The sequence below is a fragment of the Rosa rugosa genome, chromosome 1, assembly GCF_958449725.1.
Source record: "Rosa rugosa chromosome 1, drRosRugo1.1, whole genome shotgun sequence".
NCBI lineage: Eukaryota > Viridiplantae > Streptophyta > Magnoliopsida > Rosales > Rosaceae > Rosa > Rosa rugosa.
In genome coordinates, this window is record NC_084820.1 from 13055437 (window position 1) to 13073018 (window position 17582).

General features: G+C 38.6%; 1 long non-coding RNA gene across 17 annotated transcripts; it reads left to right on the forward strand.

Annotated features, from left to right (window-relative positions):
• The first annotated feature begins 12421 nt into the window (after positions 1 to 12421).
• LOC133718633 (uncharacterized) lies at positions 12422 to 17491 on the forward strand. 17 transcript variants are annotated; one of them, XR_009850450.1, is made up of 15 exons: positions 12422 to 12802; positions 12872 to 12926; positions 13023 to 13101; positions 13431 to 13518; positions 13838 to 14019; positions 14119 to 14231; positions 14332 to 14415; positions 14491 to 14611; positions 14921 to 15005; positions 15217 to 15333; positions 15454 to 15491; positions 16000 to 16220; positions 16321 to 16404; positions 16826 to 16922; positions 17039 to 17491. It is a non-coding gene; the product is annotated as an uncharacterized LOC133718633 (long non-coding RNA). The 17 variants fall into 17 exon arrangements; XR_009850473.1 differs by having other exon boundaries at positions 12422 to 12926; positions 13419 to 13518; positions 13787 to 14019; XR_009850459.1 differs by having other exon boundaries at positions 12422 to 12926; positions 13419 to 13518.
• Positions 17492 to 17582: the final 91 nt, after the last annotated feature.

The window sequence follows — 17582 nt, forward strand, 5'->3', positions numbered from 1 at the left end:
AGTACGGGATTTGGTTCTCATGAAAATATGTTTGTTTGCTTGAAATGTGTTCGTTGCATTGAAATTGCTAGAGAGTGATCCCTAGTACCCAAACCTATCTCTCTTTTATTTTTATTTTCTTTGTTTTTAATTGTTGTTGTTAATTTAGTTTTTGACTTAGCCTTTTTAGAAAATTAAATCACAATGTTTAATGACAATTTCTACCTCATTGTAAATAGTCATCACTAGGCTTTTAGTTTTGATTAGGCTTTGGTGAAAACCAAAGCCGAGCATTGCTAAGGCTTGGTGCCTTAGATTAGCTTTTTTATTTATTTTCCTTTTCTTTTCTTTGTTTGCTAAGTGTCTTTATTTCCGATTACCCAAGGATTGTGGGTTAGCCACTAATCCCCGTGGTACGATAAATTTTGGACATAATATTTCCCTATCTTGACAATGATACGTACGCTTGCGTAAATGTGTATCTAAGTCAAAAATTCTTCATCTAACTCAAGTTCACTCCAATTCAAAATATGGGATGGGTCTGGATGATGCTTTCGAAGCATAGAGACATGAAACACGTACATCATGAATGCTTGAAAGTTGAGGGGGTAATGCCAACTTATAAGCTACTTCTCCGATCCTTTCTAGAATTTCAAAAGGTCCAATAAACCTTGGTGATAGCTTTCCGGACTGTCCAAACCTTTTGATTCCCTTGCGAGGTGATACCTTGAGAAATACATGATCACCAATACTGAATTCCAATGGCCTCCTTCTCTGATCCGCATAACTCTTTTGTCTACTTTGGGAAGTTAGCAAACGTTGCTTGATCAATTTTATCTTTTCGGTGGTCTCTTGCACCAAATCGGGTCCTAATAAAATTGTTTCACCTACTTCCGTCCAACATAAAGGTGATCTACAAGGCCTTCCATATAATGCTTCATAAGGTGTCATTCCTATACTTGATTGAAAATTGTTATTGTAAGCAAATTCTGCCAATGGTAGATGATCTTCCCAACTTCCATGAAAATCTAGGACACATGACCGTAGCATATCTTCCAAAATTTGAATGGTCCTTTCTGACTGGCCGTCAGTCTGAGGATGAAATGAAGTACTAAAGTGCAACTCAGTTTTGAGTGCATTTTGTAAGCTTTCCCAAAGTTGTGAGGTGAACTTGGAATCTCTATCAAATGTGATTGAAATAGGAGTCCCATGTAGTCTCACTATCTCATTTATATATAGCTTATCAAGTGTCTATGTAGAATCTGTCGTTTTAACTGGTATAAAATGTGCAGACTTGGTCAGTCGATCCACAATCACCCATATGGCATCCCGACTTCTCTGAGAACGTGGTAACCCAGTCACAAAGTCCATGGTGATGTGATCCTATTTCCATTCAGCTATTGGTAGTGGTTGAAGTGTTCCTGCTGGTTTTTGATGTTCCGCTTTAACTTGTTGACATATAAGACATTTTTCCACAAAAATAGCAATGTCCTTCTTCATACCACTCCACCAAAATTGACGACGTAAGTCATGATACATCTTTGTGCCTCCTGGATGAATAGTGTATGTTGCATGGTGAGCTTCACAAAGCACTTGATTTCTCAATTCCAAGATTTCAGGTACAAATAATCTTCCCCAATATCTTAGACCTTTATCTTCTTTAAGAGTCCATCCTTCCGGTCCATTTCCTTTCACAATTTGTTCTCGTATGGATGTAGATGTAGCATCATTTTGTTGACCTTCAATGACGGTTGTCATCAAGATTGGTCTTGTAGCTAAATTATAAATGAAAGCAATACCCTTTCGCGTATGTACGAATAAATCATACTCGCAAATTGGTTCAATCATTTTCCACTTTTGAATTTGTAGTCCTGCCACAAGTCTTTTCCTACTAAGAGCATCTGCTACTGCATTGGCTTTTCCAAGATGATAATGTAATCCAAAGTCATAAGCCTCCAAATACTCCATCCAACGTCGTTGTCTTAAGTTAAGTTCTTTTTGAGTGAAAAGATATTTCAAACTTTTATGATCAGAGTAAAACTCAAATCTTTCACCATAAAGATAATGTCGCCAAGTCTTCAAAGCATGAACAATAGCTGTTAATTCCAAATCAAGCGTTGGATAATTCCTCTCATGCGTTTTTAGTTGACGAGAAGCATATGTCACTACTCTATCAGATTGCATTAGTATACATCCCAACCCGCATAATGATGCATCTGTGTATACTACATACCCTACACCGTGTTTATGAATGATTAACACTGGAGCAGTAGTTAAACGAGTCTTCAACTCTTGGAATGATTCTTCACATGCATTGGTCCAAATAAATGGAACTCTTTTTTGTGTTAGCTTCGTCATTGGAGTAGCCAAGCGAGAAAAATTCTTTACAAATCTTCTGTAGTATCCTGCTAAGCCTAAAAAACTTCTTATCTCTGAGACATTCTTTGGTTGACTCCAATTTTGTACCGCCTCAACCTTGGAAGAATCCACTGCAATGCCTTCATTTGAAATCACATGTCCTAAGAACTTCACTTCAGCTAACCAGAATTCACATTTGCTGAACTTAGCTAATAATTGATGTTCCTTTAATGTCTGTAAAATGGTAGATAAGTGTTCTGCATGCTCTGCTTGGGATCTTGAATAGATGAGGATGTCATCAATGAACACGATTACAAATTGATCCAAGTAAGGTCGAAATATTTGGTTAATTAAATCCATGAATGCCGTGGGAGCATTTGTTAAACCGAAGGGCATGACCAAAAACTCATAGTGTCCATACCTGGATATGAAAGCTGTCTTTTTTATGTCTTCTGCTTTCACTCGAAGCTGATGATACCCAGAACGAAGATCAATCTTTGAGAAAAATTGGGAACCTTTTAACTGATCAAAGAGGTCATCAATCCTCGGAAGTGGATACTTATTTTTCACCGTAACTCTGTTTAATTGACGATAGTCAATGCACATTCTAAGAGTCCCATCTTTCTTCTTCACAAACAAAGTGGGTGCTCCCCAAGGCGAGGCACTCGGTCGAATAAAGCCCTTGCTCTGTAGCTCCTCGATTTGTATTTTCAATTCCTTCAATTCTTTTGGAGCCATGCGATATGGAGGTATTGAAACAGGTGTTGTGTCGGGATAAACTTCAATGGAAAATTCCACTTCCCGTTCCCCGTTCTGGTGGTAATCTGGACAGATCTTCTGGAAATACGTCAACAAAGTCATTAACCACTAGGATAAGGTCTATTGTGGTCGTAGTGATCTCCTCACTCCACAAGTGCGCAATCATCCTTAAATAACCACAACTTCTAGTGTCAAAGAGTAATTCAGGTCTAATTATGTCTTTATCTCCTTGAAAGTTAAATGTACGTAATGTTACCCTCTTTTTACCACAATCAAAGATTGCTTGGTATTTTGCGAGCCAATCCATTCCCAATATAACATCATATTCTAACATTTCCATCATCATCAAATCATAGATAAGAATATGATTGGAAATCTCTATTATGCAAGATCGACATATTTTATCGATTTTTATGCTACCACCCCAGGGAGATCCAATTAGAAAAGATGACTTCATGAATTCAGACTCTAGTTCAAGGATGGACGCAAAAGACGTAGATATGAAAGAGTGTGTTGCACCAGGATCAAATAATACCCAAGCACAAGTGTTAAATACTAGGAGTGTACCTTCAACCCACTACTAAAAAAAACCTCAATTGCTTCGCCTTTTTACTTCGGCGATAGTTTCCGTCGCAATTGACATCCTATTGCTACGGAAAATGTTCCGTCGCAATTAAACCTTATCATTTGCGACGGCAAATGTTTACCGTAGTAAGTTTTTAATCAATTGCAATGCAATCTCGTCTTGCCGTAGTAAGATTTCTTTTTCCCTCAATTTTTTCTTTTGGTTTCTGTGCCTTATTTCCCACTAACATCGATCTGCAGCCCTAATCTACAGTCCCAATTTACTCTCTCTCTCTCTCTCTCTCTCTCTCTCTCTCTCTCTCTCTCTCTCTCTCTCTCTCTCTCTCTCTCTTGCGCGCCCAATATCCGCAGCGCCTCGAACCGGAACCGGAACGTACCTCCGACATTGACGAGGTCCGCACCAGACTTAAAGCCGAGATCGACCACATCGGTGCTTCCGTTTGCGGCGGAGACTCTGGTGGACAAGGCCATGGAGCTCGACCACATCGGCGGGACATTTGGAGGTAATCGAAAACCCACACCGTTCATGTGCCTCGTTATGAAGATGCTTCAGATCCAATCGGAGAAGGAAATCGTCATCGAGTTCATTAAGAACGACGACTACAAGTGAGTTTTTATGTCTAATTTATTGGTTAACTAATGTAATTTGTGTATTTGCTTGCTTATATGGTTTGCCAATTTGTTGGGTAGAAATTGAGTTGAGGAAAAGGATTGGAAATTTGGGATTATGTGGTTTTTGCTGATAATACACACACACACACTCTCTCTCTATCTCTCTCTCTCTCAATTTTCTATTAATTAAGATCTATATATTCTGATTATTAGATGTGTTTGTTTCTACTGATGTGCTTCGTTAATTGCTTCTAAATTACTTGGATGAATTCAAATTTGTGGAAGAATTCATGGCCGCCTCAGGAGTATATCCCCAGGAACACTTTACAATTGGTATATCCCCAGGCCTTCTCTTTTCTCTCTTCTTCGCCTCTCTTTACTTCCTCACACAATCCAAAGATCGAAACTTTAAATGAAATCTACAATTTACTTCAAGGCACACTAGTAGTAAATTTACAAACACTATGTTTGCACGGGAATTTCACTTAGTGACTGGTATTGAATTACTATGTAGATTAAATCATTCTTATTGGTCAATGTAGTTAATAGCTCATCTTGGTGGTACTGGTTAAGTGATCAAAACTGAGCAAGTTAAAACTGGGATTTACAGCATGTGATCAAAATCTTACATGTTTCTCTAGGAGGACTTATTGGAATTCATGTTTCGAGCGAAACTCTGCTGCTTTGTTGTTAGAGTTTCGAAACTTCTTGTTTACAATAGAAACTTCAAAGTCAGAGCTAAACAAGAGAGCTGCATATCTTGCTCTAAACTATGTTGCTCACTATATTAATTACAATGAGGGAACATGTCGTGTCTGGAACCTCAAGTGTATTGTTATTCATATATGTGGCTGTTACCATTGCTAGATTTGGTCTCATTAGTTGTCTATTTGTCATATCTAATTGATGAGAATCCTTATTCTCTACTCAAACTGATTCGTTTTCTCTTTCTCTAGTTTGATTTTGATAATGCTACCCCACGAAAACAAGCCTAGAGGAGGAAGTTAAACAGCCATGCTAATCTTCTTAAAGAATTTAGTATTACATTTAGGGAAGCAATAAAGGTGGTAAGTGTGATTTGTTAACTACATTTTGATGACATCGTGCACTAACAGCAAAAAGAGCAACACACACAGATTTTAAACACACTGACATTCACACTGATAAAAAATCAGTGGGTTTTAACTTTTAGATACAGACATCCGTGAGAACTGAATGACTGGGTCCCACACATGAAAATATTAACACATTTACTCACTGAAATCAGTGTGTCAAGATTTTCTCACAGATATCTATATGTACCAAGTATTTTGTCAATACTGATATCTGTGTAAAACGTTTATACACGGATATCCGTAAAAAATAGCAAAATTATAATTTGCAAGATGAGTTTTGATTCATAGAGATATCTGTTACAATGACTTCCACACTGTCATCTGTGTGAATCTGAAATAGCAACAGATATCTGTATGAAGTTTTACACAGATATCTGTCACAATTGCTACTTTTCCACAGATATCCGTGTGAATATTTGATTGACATATACGATGTGACATGTTTGCATCTCACACGGACATCAGTTGTATTATAATTGTTAATACATACTGCTATCAGTGTGTGTTGAGGAATGTAAAAAATGGACTAATATTAATTTATATAGAAATCAACAACAACATCAAATATTAATTTCACACGGATATCAGTTGTATTATAATTGTTAATACATACTGATATCAGTGTGTGTTAAGGAATGTAAAAAATGGACTAATATTAATTTATATAGAAATCAACAACATCATCAAATATTAATTTCACACGGATATCAGTGAGAGTTTGAATCAATCTCACACGGATATCAGTGAGAGTTTTGCAAAACAATTCCCAAGATCTTTGATGCCTTCATCGAGATTGAGCAAAGAAGAATTAATAGCACGGAGACCTTTCTACTTATCCAATCTCTCTCCTCCTTTATTGATCAAAGAAACGAATCTCTATCTCTCCTCAGCCTCATATTTTTGAAAACCCCTTTCTTAACTCTTCTTCTCCTCTCTCTCTGCTCCTGGGCGCTGGCTCTTTCCTTCAATCTCTTTTGTCTACTGCGATTCCTCAATAAAATTGGTTGATCTACTGCAATGGTGAAGAAAGAGTTGCAAAAGAGGTACTGTCTTTCACAATTTTGATCTTGTTTTGGCATCTGATTTCATATATATACTTATTTTTTCATTTAAATTTTATAGCTTTGCTTGTTCGACATCATTTTCAATCTGGAAGGCTCCGATCTACCAAAGGCCCCAACTTCCCAATGTCGCAATCTCTCAATCTGTGATCTTTTTGGTTTCTGGGTTTTGTGTGGTGGGTTTTTGTTAATTTTCAGTTTGGGTTGCACAAAGCTGAGATTGAAGACGGTTGCCAAGTTGTGGGTTTTGATTACTTTGAAGAAATTTTGGTCGGAATCTACGTCTCTCAGAATTATAACGTCCCCAACGTCGATGAGTTTGCCAAGACCTTCCTCCTAATTGGCAACCTCGAAGAGACTTACCGGAAGCCCAAGAAAAGGGAGAGAGGCGGATCGAGATCGAGATCTAATTATTATCACCGAGTATAATTATATTAATTAATACAGTATTATTTAAATTAAAAACAAAAAAACAAAAATGCTAAAATTATACTATTGTGAAAGAGATGGTTTTTTTTTATTTTTTATACTATTTAACAGTTTCACACTGATGTTAAATACCAAAATATTTTTAATGGTATATTGGTGAAGAGCTGGTCCCACTAAATATTCACACTGACCTTTTTTATCCGTGTGGGAAGACCAAAGACCACCCCCTCAAATTGAACAGACGTAACATCTGTGAGTGTAGGGTAGCCATTGGGCTTCCCACACAGATTTCAGTAGCTATTAGGATTTATACCCACTGATTTCAATCAGTGTGTATAGCTCTTTTTGCTGGTAGTGGTGGTGTTTGAAGTTTCTTCAGTTTTTAGTTTTTACCCAGTATTGTGGGTACCCTGCACTAGTTATCTCTTTCTGATGACTGCAAATTTTGAAATTCTAGGGTAGGTTAGGTGTAAGCTTGTGGTCATACATATGTCAGAGAAGAGGCTTCTCATGGAAGGGTAAGTTTTCTCAACCTTCTGGATAAGATCATAATTCTTTTTTTTTTTGGGAATGAAAACTTTCATTAAAACAGAAACCAAAGGAAACAAGCAGAAGGACAAAGCTCAGAAAGCCTAAAAAAGGAGAGGCCAGATCAGAGGCCATTAAGGAGGGCCAGGGCACCCATCATACAACAAGATTTCAGAAAGAGAAGAAGGCGGGTGTGAAAGCTAGTTCACAGGGCACTTTCCTCTACAAGCAAGAGCAGCTAGATGATCTGCTGCACAATTTGCTGATCTGCTGGTCCAAAGCCAGCTGACTTGCCGGGTTTGAGCTAAATACCGGACTTGAGTGATGATGTTAGTAGCCTGCCAATCTGCAGGGGGAACATTTGTAGTGAGACTCTTGATGAGAGATTGAGAATCTGAAGCTAATTCCACATGCCGATGAGGGAAGGAGAGAGCAAGAACCATGCCTTCATTCATTGCAAAAGCCTCAGCTGCCAACACAGAAGGAGCGGAAAGGGTTTTAACAGACCCAGCAATTACACGACCATGATGATTACGTACAATTGCGGCAACACCACATGATAATGAGTCAGAATGCCAGGCTGCATCAGTATTAATTTTGAGAGCATGTATGGGGGGTGGTTGCCAGTGATGAGAAGCACGGGATTGGGAGGTGGAAGATGAAGGAGTGTGAGGGGGTGAAGGACATTTCTTATGCACAGTGAATTCTGAAGCTGCATGAAATGCAGAGAAAGCAATCAAAGACGGGTTGGGTTCAACATGGTTAAAGAAGCAGAAGCACCTATGCTTCCAGATTTTCCAAAGAAGAAAAGATATCTGAGTGAAGAAGTCCCCGGAGGCATCCATCAAACTGATTTGGTGAAGCCAGCGATCAAAAGAGGTAATTTGTTGAGGTTGGATTTTATAACTTAGAGGATGGCCAAACCAAGTAGCCATTGACCATTTGCAGGTGAGGAGTAGGTGTTCAACAGATTCAGGGAATAAATTGCATAGAGGGCAAAGGGCAGAGGTAGAAATATGCCTATGAAAAAGAGTAGCTTTGACAGGCAGGATGTTATGGCATGCTCGCCACAAAAAGATTTTTATTTTTGGAAGGGTTTTCAGCTTTTGGATCCAGGGCCAAATGGAGGGTTGAATTGAGTGGGATTGGTGAGGATGAATGGAGGAGTGGATGTGTGAACGATTGTGATGAAAGTGGTAGCCCGAACGGACCGTGTAATTACCATTTTTCACATGAGGCCAAATCAATTTGTCCGGGGTCTGAGGGTCAATGAGAGGGATGGCAGAGATACGCCGAACTGAATCTGCAGATAGATATGTAGAAATGCGGCTAGTGTCCCACTGTTTGGAGTTCCAGTCAATAAGAGAACTTACTAAAGAGGAGGAGTCGATATGGTCAGCACATATTGGGGAAGGGGAGGGCATTGGGACCCAATGGTCAGACCACAAATTGACTGAAGAACCATTTCCAATATTCCATACAGTACCTTGGTGCAGAAGATCTCTACCGATTAGGATGCTAGACCAAATCCATGATGGGGTGCCACCTTTCCGAGCATGGAGCAGGGTAGTGTTAGGGAAGTATCTCTGTTTAAGAACTCTAGCACACAGGGAAGAAGGATCTTGAATTAGCCTCCAAGCTTGCTTTGCAAGTAAGGCATCATTAAAGGATTGCAGATTTCGAAATCCAAGGCCACCCTGATCTTTAGGCAAACTAAGGAAGTCCCATGATTTCCAATGAATTCCTGAGGAATCAGTGTTACCCCACCAAAAGTTACTCAATATAGAATTAAGCTCATTGCAGGTAGAAAGAGGGAACTTAAAGCACGACATTGGGTAGGTCGGGATAGCAGAGGCTACAGACTTTATTAGAACCTCTTTCCCAGCTTGACTGAGTGAAGTTTGCTTCCAACCTTTAACTTTTTTCAAAACAGCTTCTTTAATGTAAGCTAGAGCACCTCTTTTGGAACGACCCCAAGTGGTGGGAAGTCCTAAGTACTTGCCCGGATCAGTTACAACCTTCATACCCAAAATGGAGCTGAGAAAATGGATTATTTCTGGCCTGGTATTTGGACTGAAGTAGAGGGAGGACTTGTTGGCGTTGATGAGCTGACCAGAAGCAAGGCAGTAAGTATGAAGAATGTCGGAGAGATGTTCACAATTTTGAAGAGTTGCTTTTAGAAAGAAAAGAGAGTCATCTGCAAAGAACAAGTGACTAATTTCAATGCCCGGCTGACCAAGAGATATTGGATGCAGGAGCTGAGTATTGCAGGCTTTGATCAACATTCTAGAGAGGACATCGTTGACGAATAGGAATAAGAAGGGAGACAGGGGATCTCCTTGGCGAAGGCCACGTGAGGGTCTGAAACTTGCACCTGGTTTTCCATTAAAAAGAACAGAGTAAGAGACTGAAGTTACACAGCTCATAATGAGATCCACCCAATGGGCAGCAAACCCCAATTTTCGGAGAACAGCATCTAGGAAGGTCCATTCCACTCTGTCAAAAGCTTTGCTCATATCTAATTTCAACCCAAAAGCTCCATCATGACCAGAGCGAAGCAGTTTGAGATGGTGGAATGCTTCATGAGCAACAATGATGTTGTCTTGGATTTGCCTCTGTTGGATAAAAGCTGACTGATTCTCAGTGATTAAGTCAGACATGAAAGGCTTTAGTCTGGTTACCATAATTTTGGCAAGGATTTTGTATGAGAAATTGCATAAAGCAATAGGTCGGTATTGTGAGGCAGAAACAGGGCACTGGACCTTGGGAACTAAGGCTATATGAGTTTGGTTAAAGTGAGAGAGAATGTTTTGTGCAGCAAGATGGTTGATAGCAGATTCATGGACAACAGACTTGACTATATCCCAATGAGTTTGATAAAAAATGCCAGAAAAACCATCAGGTCCCGGTGCTTTAAAGCCCCCCAAGTCAAAAACAGCATCCTTGACTTCTTGGAGAGTAACAGGAGAAGTTAAGGACGGGTTCATATCTGAAGTCACGAGCGGATCGACAAAGTTTAGAACTTCATCCAAGATTTGAGGGCCATTTGAAGTGTAGAGCTGTTGAAAGTGCAGAGTGAAAAGCGTGCTGATATCAGCCGCGTTATCCAACCAATGTCCAGCATGATCTTGAATGCGCAGAATTTTGTTGTACTGTCTTCTCTGAAGGGTGGTCTGATGGAAAAATCTAGAATTTTGGTCACCAAGATTAAGCCAGTTAATCCTCGATCTCTGGTGCCAGTACATTTCATCTTGTTGCCATAAGTGAGCAATTTGGCCGGTGAGGTCGCTTATTGTTGCAGACACATCCGTCGAATTTGACTCATACAGAGCTTCAAGGTCAGAGATTAAGGACTTCACCTCCTCATTTGAATTCGGGAATGCAGTTGCAGACCAAGATTGCAATGATTTCCGACATCGACAGAGATTAGAGATCCAAGTAATCATGGGGTTAGCACCAGAGGGAGGATGCCAGGAGTCTTGGATGACAGAGGCACAGTCTTCATGAGTATTCCAACATTGCTCAAACCGAAATTGGGGACGACCCCTAGTTCCCAGAGGGTGAGTGTCAATGAGGATCGGTCGATGGTCAGAGCCAATTTTTGGGAGATGCAACACTTGGGTATTACTTTGAGATGAGCACCAGTAAGCATTACCCAGTGCCCTGTCTAGGCGCTCTTTCAAGAAGACCCTCCCATTGCAAATGGAAAACCAGGTGAATTCCGGACCCTTGAAATGAAGATCTCTGAGTTGAGAAAAGTTGAGAAACTGTTGGAAAAGTTTGATGCGCCATTTATGAGGCGCCAGCCCTCCCCATTTTTCGGCAGACCAGAGGATTTCATTAAAATCCCCAACACACAACCAAGGAACAGTTTGGGGAGCGAATCGAGCATACATCGAGTGCCAGAAAGCAGACTTTGCATTTTCATGGGGGTGTCCATACATAAATGTTATTTTGCAAGCAAACCCAACTGAAACGAAAGTCACCATGGTATCAATATAGTTTGGAGAAGAATCTAACACAGAAATATGTACCGAATCATCCCAGAGAAGAGCTAATCCTCCACCAGTATGAACAGGGTTGACTACTTCATGTGCAGAAAACTTCAAATTGCGTTTCCAGGTAACAATAACATCTTCAGGCTGTCTGGTCTCCATCAAGAACAGGATGTGTGGCTTCTGATTCTTACACAATTTGGGAAGAGCCATTCCAGTCAGGGAGGAACCCAGTCCCTGGCAATTCCAAGAGATGAGTCGCATGGTTGTTGTGATAGTGAATGATCAATGGAGGATCAATGGAGATGGAGGTGGAGATAGTGGTATTGGGATTGGGCCTAGTTGATTAGGGGCGGCGGTGAGGATGGAAGGAGTTGCAAATTGGGGATGGAAGTAGTGGTTGCCTAGTTAGGAGATGGCGGTGGGTGTTGGGATTGACCTGGGATTAAAGACGGTGCGGCGGAGCAGACTGAAGCAGTGGAGGTTATGGACGGGAGTAATGGCCAGACGGCGGAGTTGATTGATATGACTTGGTGGTTGAATCGTAGCTGTTACAATTAAGCAGAGGGTCGGAGTTAATTCCGGGAAGTCCACTGTTGGTAGTGGGGGTTTTCACTGTAGATAGTGGGGATGGTCTCTATTTCTAGAGAGAGACGCTCTCACTTCTAGTAAGAGACAGATGCATTACGTTTGATAAGATCATAATTCTAAATATACGAAAGCTAAACTACACTTTCACTGTTCATTTCAGAAAAGACAAAATGAATGAACAGTGTACTTACGGTTTTGCCCCCATCTTTTCTGGGCGTTTTACACTCTTGCCCCTGGCTGCTTTGCTGTCTGTATCGGACACCTGTTATTTCGTTTGTTGCCACGGACCCTGCCACCGCTTTGACCTGTGTGTTTTGGTAGCTGACCCATCGGCAGAAAGAGAGAGGCGTTGATCTGTCTCCCTTGGTAGTTGATCCATAGACTGAGAGACTGAGAGAGAGAGAGAGAGAGAGAGAGAGGAGTTTGATCCACAGAGAGATAGAGAAAGGGCGAAGAGTTTGCATGATCGAGCCCGGAGTTCAGTAGCCTGGAGATTTGACGATTTTTGTCTCACGGATATAGGTCGTGGCTTGCTAATCAGTTTTGGTTCTGCTTCTTTAACATCCCTGTTTGATATCTTCAAGATTTATTCACATGTCAATGATTTGCTGTGGATAAGAAGGAAAGGGACTGTGATAGAGGTCGAAAGAGACTCTGAGAGCGAAGAGGCTCTTTTGCTTTAACCAAAACACTCCAATAGCTCAAGTGAAACTCGCCTGCAGTCTATTTGTTCTTTTGATTTGACGATGAAGGTCTCTAATCTGACGATCCGTACTATAGCATTTAAAAGGTAATCCCCATCTTAAAGTTTCCTCGCCGATGCTTGATTAGAAACTTGAAAAACAAACACATTCATCAGAAGCTTGGTTGAGACGGAGGGACGAGAAGATCGAGGAGGACGAAGATGGAACTGGGTAATCGATTTTGAAGTCGTGTTTTTTCCAGTTTGTTCTAATCAAATAAAGCTTTAGATTGTTTGTTTTTGTGGTTTAATTCGGAATTTCTTTCAGGTCTTAAGATACTCCAAAATGGTCCAAGTGAGGGATAGAAGAGGGGGGAAGATCTCGGCGAGAATAGACCGGGTGGAAGGTAATTGTGAGAATTGGATTTGTGGTTTTGTTCTTGATTGTTTTGAATAGTTTTGTGTTTTTTTTCTTCTTTTGTTAAATGTTTTGTGGCTTTGATTCCGATCCTGGACTTTGAGGTATGAATTGTGAAGACAATACATATGGTTTGATGGCTGAAATATAGAATTCTAATTCGATTCGAATGCTTTCATCCCATGATCAGTTTATATATGTGACATTTGGTTAGGCCATGCTTTGCTCCTCACACTCTGTTAATGTGAGAAAGTGTATATTGTAAAGTTTAGGTCTTTAGGGTTTTTTATTCGAGTTTGTGATTAGTGGTTTTTGTAGGTATTTTTGCTTCTTTGGTGGCTTTGATGTTCAATTGCGTGAAGAAAGATGACATTGATTACTCTCCTTAAGAAGAGGGCGAGTGGAGGTGAGTAATTTGATCCCCAGCTGAAGATATATGATGGAGATCTCAGTTTCAATTTTGATTCAGTATTGAAATAATTGACTTCTTGATTTTGGTTTGTGAATGCCATTGGTGTTGTTAACGTTAGGACTCAGTACACTCCTTATGAACATTTAGATGATTCTATGCTTCAGCAATTGAATGTTAGTGTAAAGTAAACATTCTGTGATTCCTATTTGTGAGATTGAATTAGGTTTATTTATCTGAGGATCGGAGGGTGCATTAAATGTAGGCTTAAAAGATCATCTGACAATACAATACATTCTATTGTATTGTGTGCCAGATATTGAAGGGTTGAGTAGTTTTGATGGGGATGTTCTTCAGTCGACCATATTCAAATCCGGGGTTGACTTCAAGAACAACAATGTTTTGGTGGTTGTCTCTGGGAATTCTGGCATGGAAATTGCTTTGGATCTGGCAAACGATGGTGCAAAGACTTCAATCATTGTTCAAAGCCCGGTAACTGTAAGTAGTCAAAATCTGACTTACCTTTACATAGAAGATTTAGAACATGTTTTTTTTTTTTTTTTCCCTACAAAAACTTATTCACAACTTCTTTTTTAGTACTGTTGGAGTTGGAGTAGCCAAATTATTTGATGCAAGATTTGCTTAAATTTTCCGGAAAGTTTCAGAAATTCAGAAATTTGAGCAGATTAGGAGAGAATTTATTTCAGCAGGTAATAATTTAACAAAGTCTGTTGATTCTAAATTATCATATCAATCTCATGTTACCAGAATAAAGACTTGAAGTGAGCATTATTCTATTCTGATTGTCAGAGTCAAGGTTGTTCACTCTTGGGAATACATGATACACCAACATTACAGGCAAAGGAAAGACTTTTTCTTGATTGAAAATGGCAGGTACATATTTAACAGTCTCTTTTGGACCATGAAGTACATAATGACACACCAGTAACTTTTTATTTTCTGAAGTAGATACGCAATTTACAACAGTGAATTATGGAGCAGTAATGTAGCTGGAAAAGAAGAAACTAAATCTACACAAATAAAAATGCAACATTTCTTTTTTTCGGTGTAGCTTACTGAAATCATTCAGGTAAAACTTTTGTTTCTTATCTAATGTTCAAATTACGGCATATATTAAAGAGTGCCCCTTATATATTTAAAGTTCAAGACATCTTTTGTTTCTTCATGACCAGCTATAGACTTATAGCCTCATAATATGAAAGTGAAAAACTTTAGAACAGAAGGATTGCTGCATTCGTTTGTTTACAGCATTTCATTGCTTATTCTTCCTGCTGATATATTAGGTTTCTCGGTTTGATTTGGAGTAACATAGGACATTTGTATCTGCTTTTGGATATTATCACTTATTTCCTCTCTTTCCCAACCACATTGTATTCAGATTTTAAACATGTCAAAGGTTATATCACAGTGGAAGTTTACAAGGATGGTTCTCCAAAGGTTGTGGATAGATTTCTCGATTTATGGTAGGTATTCAATAGTGAGATGCGTACTGATAGTTATTTCTCTGTTGTACTTATGTATTCTTTGGTTTTCTGCTGAGTTTCTGAACCAGTCAAGTTCTTAAGTAATCATCTTACTATTTTGCGGACTAGCATTTCAAACTTATTTCTTTTACTGCTTTTCTGACGACTTAGGTTTCCCTGAAACACTTTCATTCTGTTGTATTTGTTGCAGGTTTTATTCGGAATCTTATCAAGAGGAAGCAACTAATTGATGCTGTTAGATGCATTTGCATCTTGCAGTTAATTGACAAGTTCTGCCAAAAAAAGAAGAAGAATTTATCCAACCTCTGTAAGATTAAAAGCACAGAACTCAGGATATTAACAAAAGAACAAAAAAACTAAACTTTCAGTCTATAATATTCTGTTTCTATGACTAACTATTGTTACCAATTCTTGAAATGTTTTGCAGGGCTGCATATATGGCTCCATGCACTCTGAACAAAAAAGGTCAGTTAAATGCTCTTCATCTTTGTTTACACTGTATCCCAACTGCCTCATTATACTTCTTTCATAACTTTTCATTAAATGGTTTTATCGCTCTAATCTCTAGCAGATTGCATATAGATATCCATCATACTTGCCAAATAAATTTTTGATATAGATCAGTGACATGTAGAAAAAAAGTGGTTGTTCTAATGAAAGTTGGCTACCTCTGCCTTTAGAGACTATGAGTAAATGTAAATTTTCAGAAATTCATGGTTTCCATTATAATCCAAATACTTTAACGTTAAAAAAAAAAAAAATTAGATGGTGGATACTAATTTTGTATGCAACACTACTGGAAAAGAACTCAGAAAGATTTCTTAAAAACTTCAAGAAAAAAGAGTAACAAGTTAATGGTTGGTTCCTGAAGAACCAAAAACAAACCAGCTCAACGAATTGTATTTTCCTTTCATGAAGGGTGCACTTTCTGCTCCATTGAATTTGTTTTAATCTTTCTTTTCTTTTTTCTCAGTAATTACACTATTGGTTCATCACAGCCTCAACCAACCATTACAAAGTTCATTCAGCACAAACTGGAAGAAAAAGAGGAGGAAAGAAATGAAAACATAGGACAAAATGATCTTCTTGCACGATGCAGAATAATTTGCTATGCAGAATAATTTGCTATCTCCAATACAAAAACAGCATCACAGGCTACATTCATTGACAAGAGTCACCACAACATTCATATCGGTAAGTCTGATTCTATGTTAAGAAAACAAGAGTAGTATTTTCTTCAGTAAACCTTTTCAATTTTTATTACCTAATTAAAATGATCTGACCTATAATTCAGGTCAGGTTGAAGAGATACTTGGAGATGAGGCATGTTGATGGAAAGCTGGCCTTCGAGAAGCTTATCTGCTTTGCTTGCATTTGGGTAATAAGCTAAGCTAACTGATTCATTTCTTATCAATTACACTTGCTTTCAACATTTCTTTCTAATGGAAATACAAACATGAAACAAATATTTGTATCATTTTGAATCAAAACTACTCAACATGAGTGGCAAATGATTAACTATCAATAACTCTGATTCATGCAAAATTCAATAGCATGTTGTTACTGTTTTTGCATTTTCATTGTGTTTAAGTGCAACTTCCGATGAATCAGCCTCTGTAATTCCACATCATAGACTGAAAATTTAGTCAACCTGTTTTCAGCTCTCTGCATTTGTTTTATTTTACTCAGATATTGTCAAATTTTATCTATCCATTCATTAATATTGTTGTTACCATTTCTTTTTTCTTTATCTCACTTCAGCCACTGAAAATCTAATCTATTGTTTTCTGCGTATTTAGCCCTTGAAAAATGGATATATTCAAGAAATTCAGAAGACCAGATTTTAAAAACTCCTAGAGACACAGATTTCGAAACTTAAAGAAGTTGTGCTCCAAGGTTAGCATAATCATTCACTATACAAATCAATCACCATCATGCCTCACTTCATAAATTGCAGTCATATCATAGATAGCCCTTCATGCGTAATAAAATTTGTCAAATGTACATTGCAGGGACTGAACCATAATCTGGATCAATTTTCAGTGAGATTAGTGGAATAACAAGCCACAAAACCTCAAATTTTCAGGCCAACATTTATGAAACACTTCTCATTATTGTGTTCTATTTATAGCTTCATTAAACTATACTTACCAAGTTTGATTTGAAGTTATTAATTCCAGTGAGAACTTCGTGTAACGTGTTCTAATAATGCAGCTAAAAAATTCAAAAGCTGTACCAACCTCAAAGGCTGCGTACATCTTCTGAATTCTTTAACTGCATGATTAAAACAGGTTACATGAATTTCTCCACCGGAATCAATAAATTCAAACCAAACCAAATCTGTAAATTTCAACAAAACATTTAAACTTCAGTTATTCCAATAACATATAACAATAATTCCCGCAGCAAAGCGCGGGCACTCTTTCTCGTTATAACTATACTAAAGCGCAAACGGAGTGACGACAAACGAAATAAACAGTGGCAGTACCTTTTTGCCCTTCTTTGTTTATAGGAATTGCATAGGCCACCTGTTGCTTTGCTGAGATACCACCACTC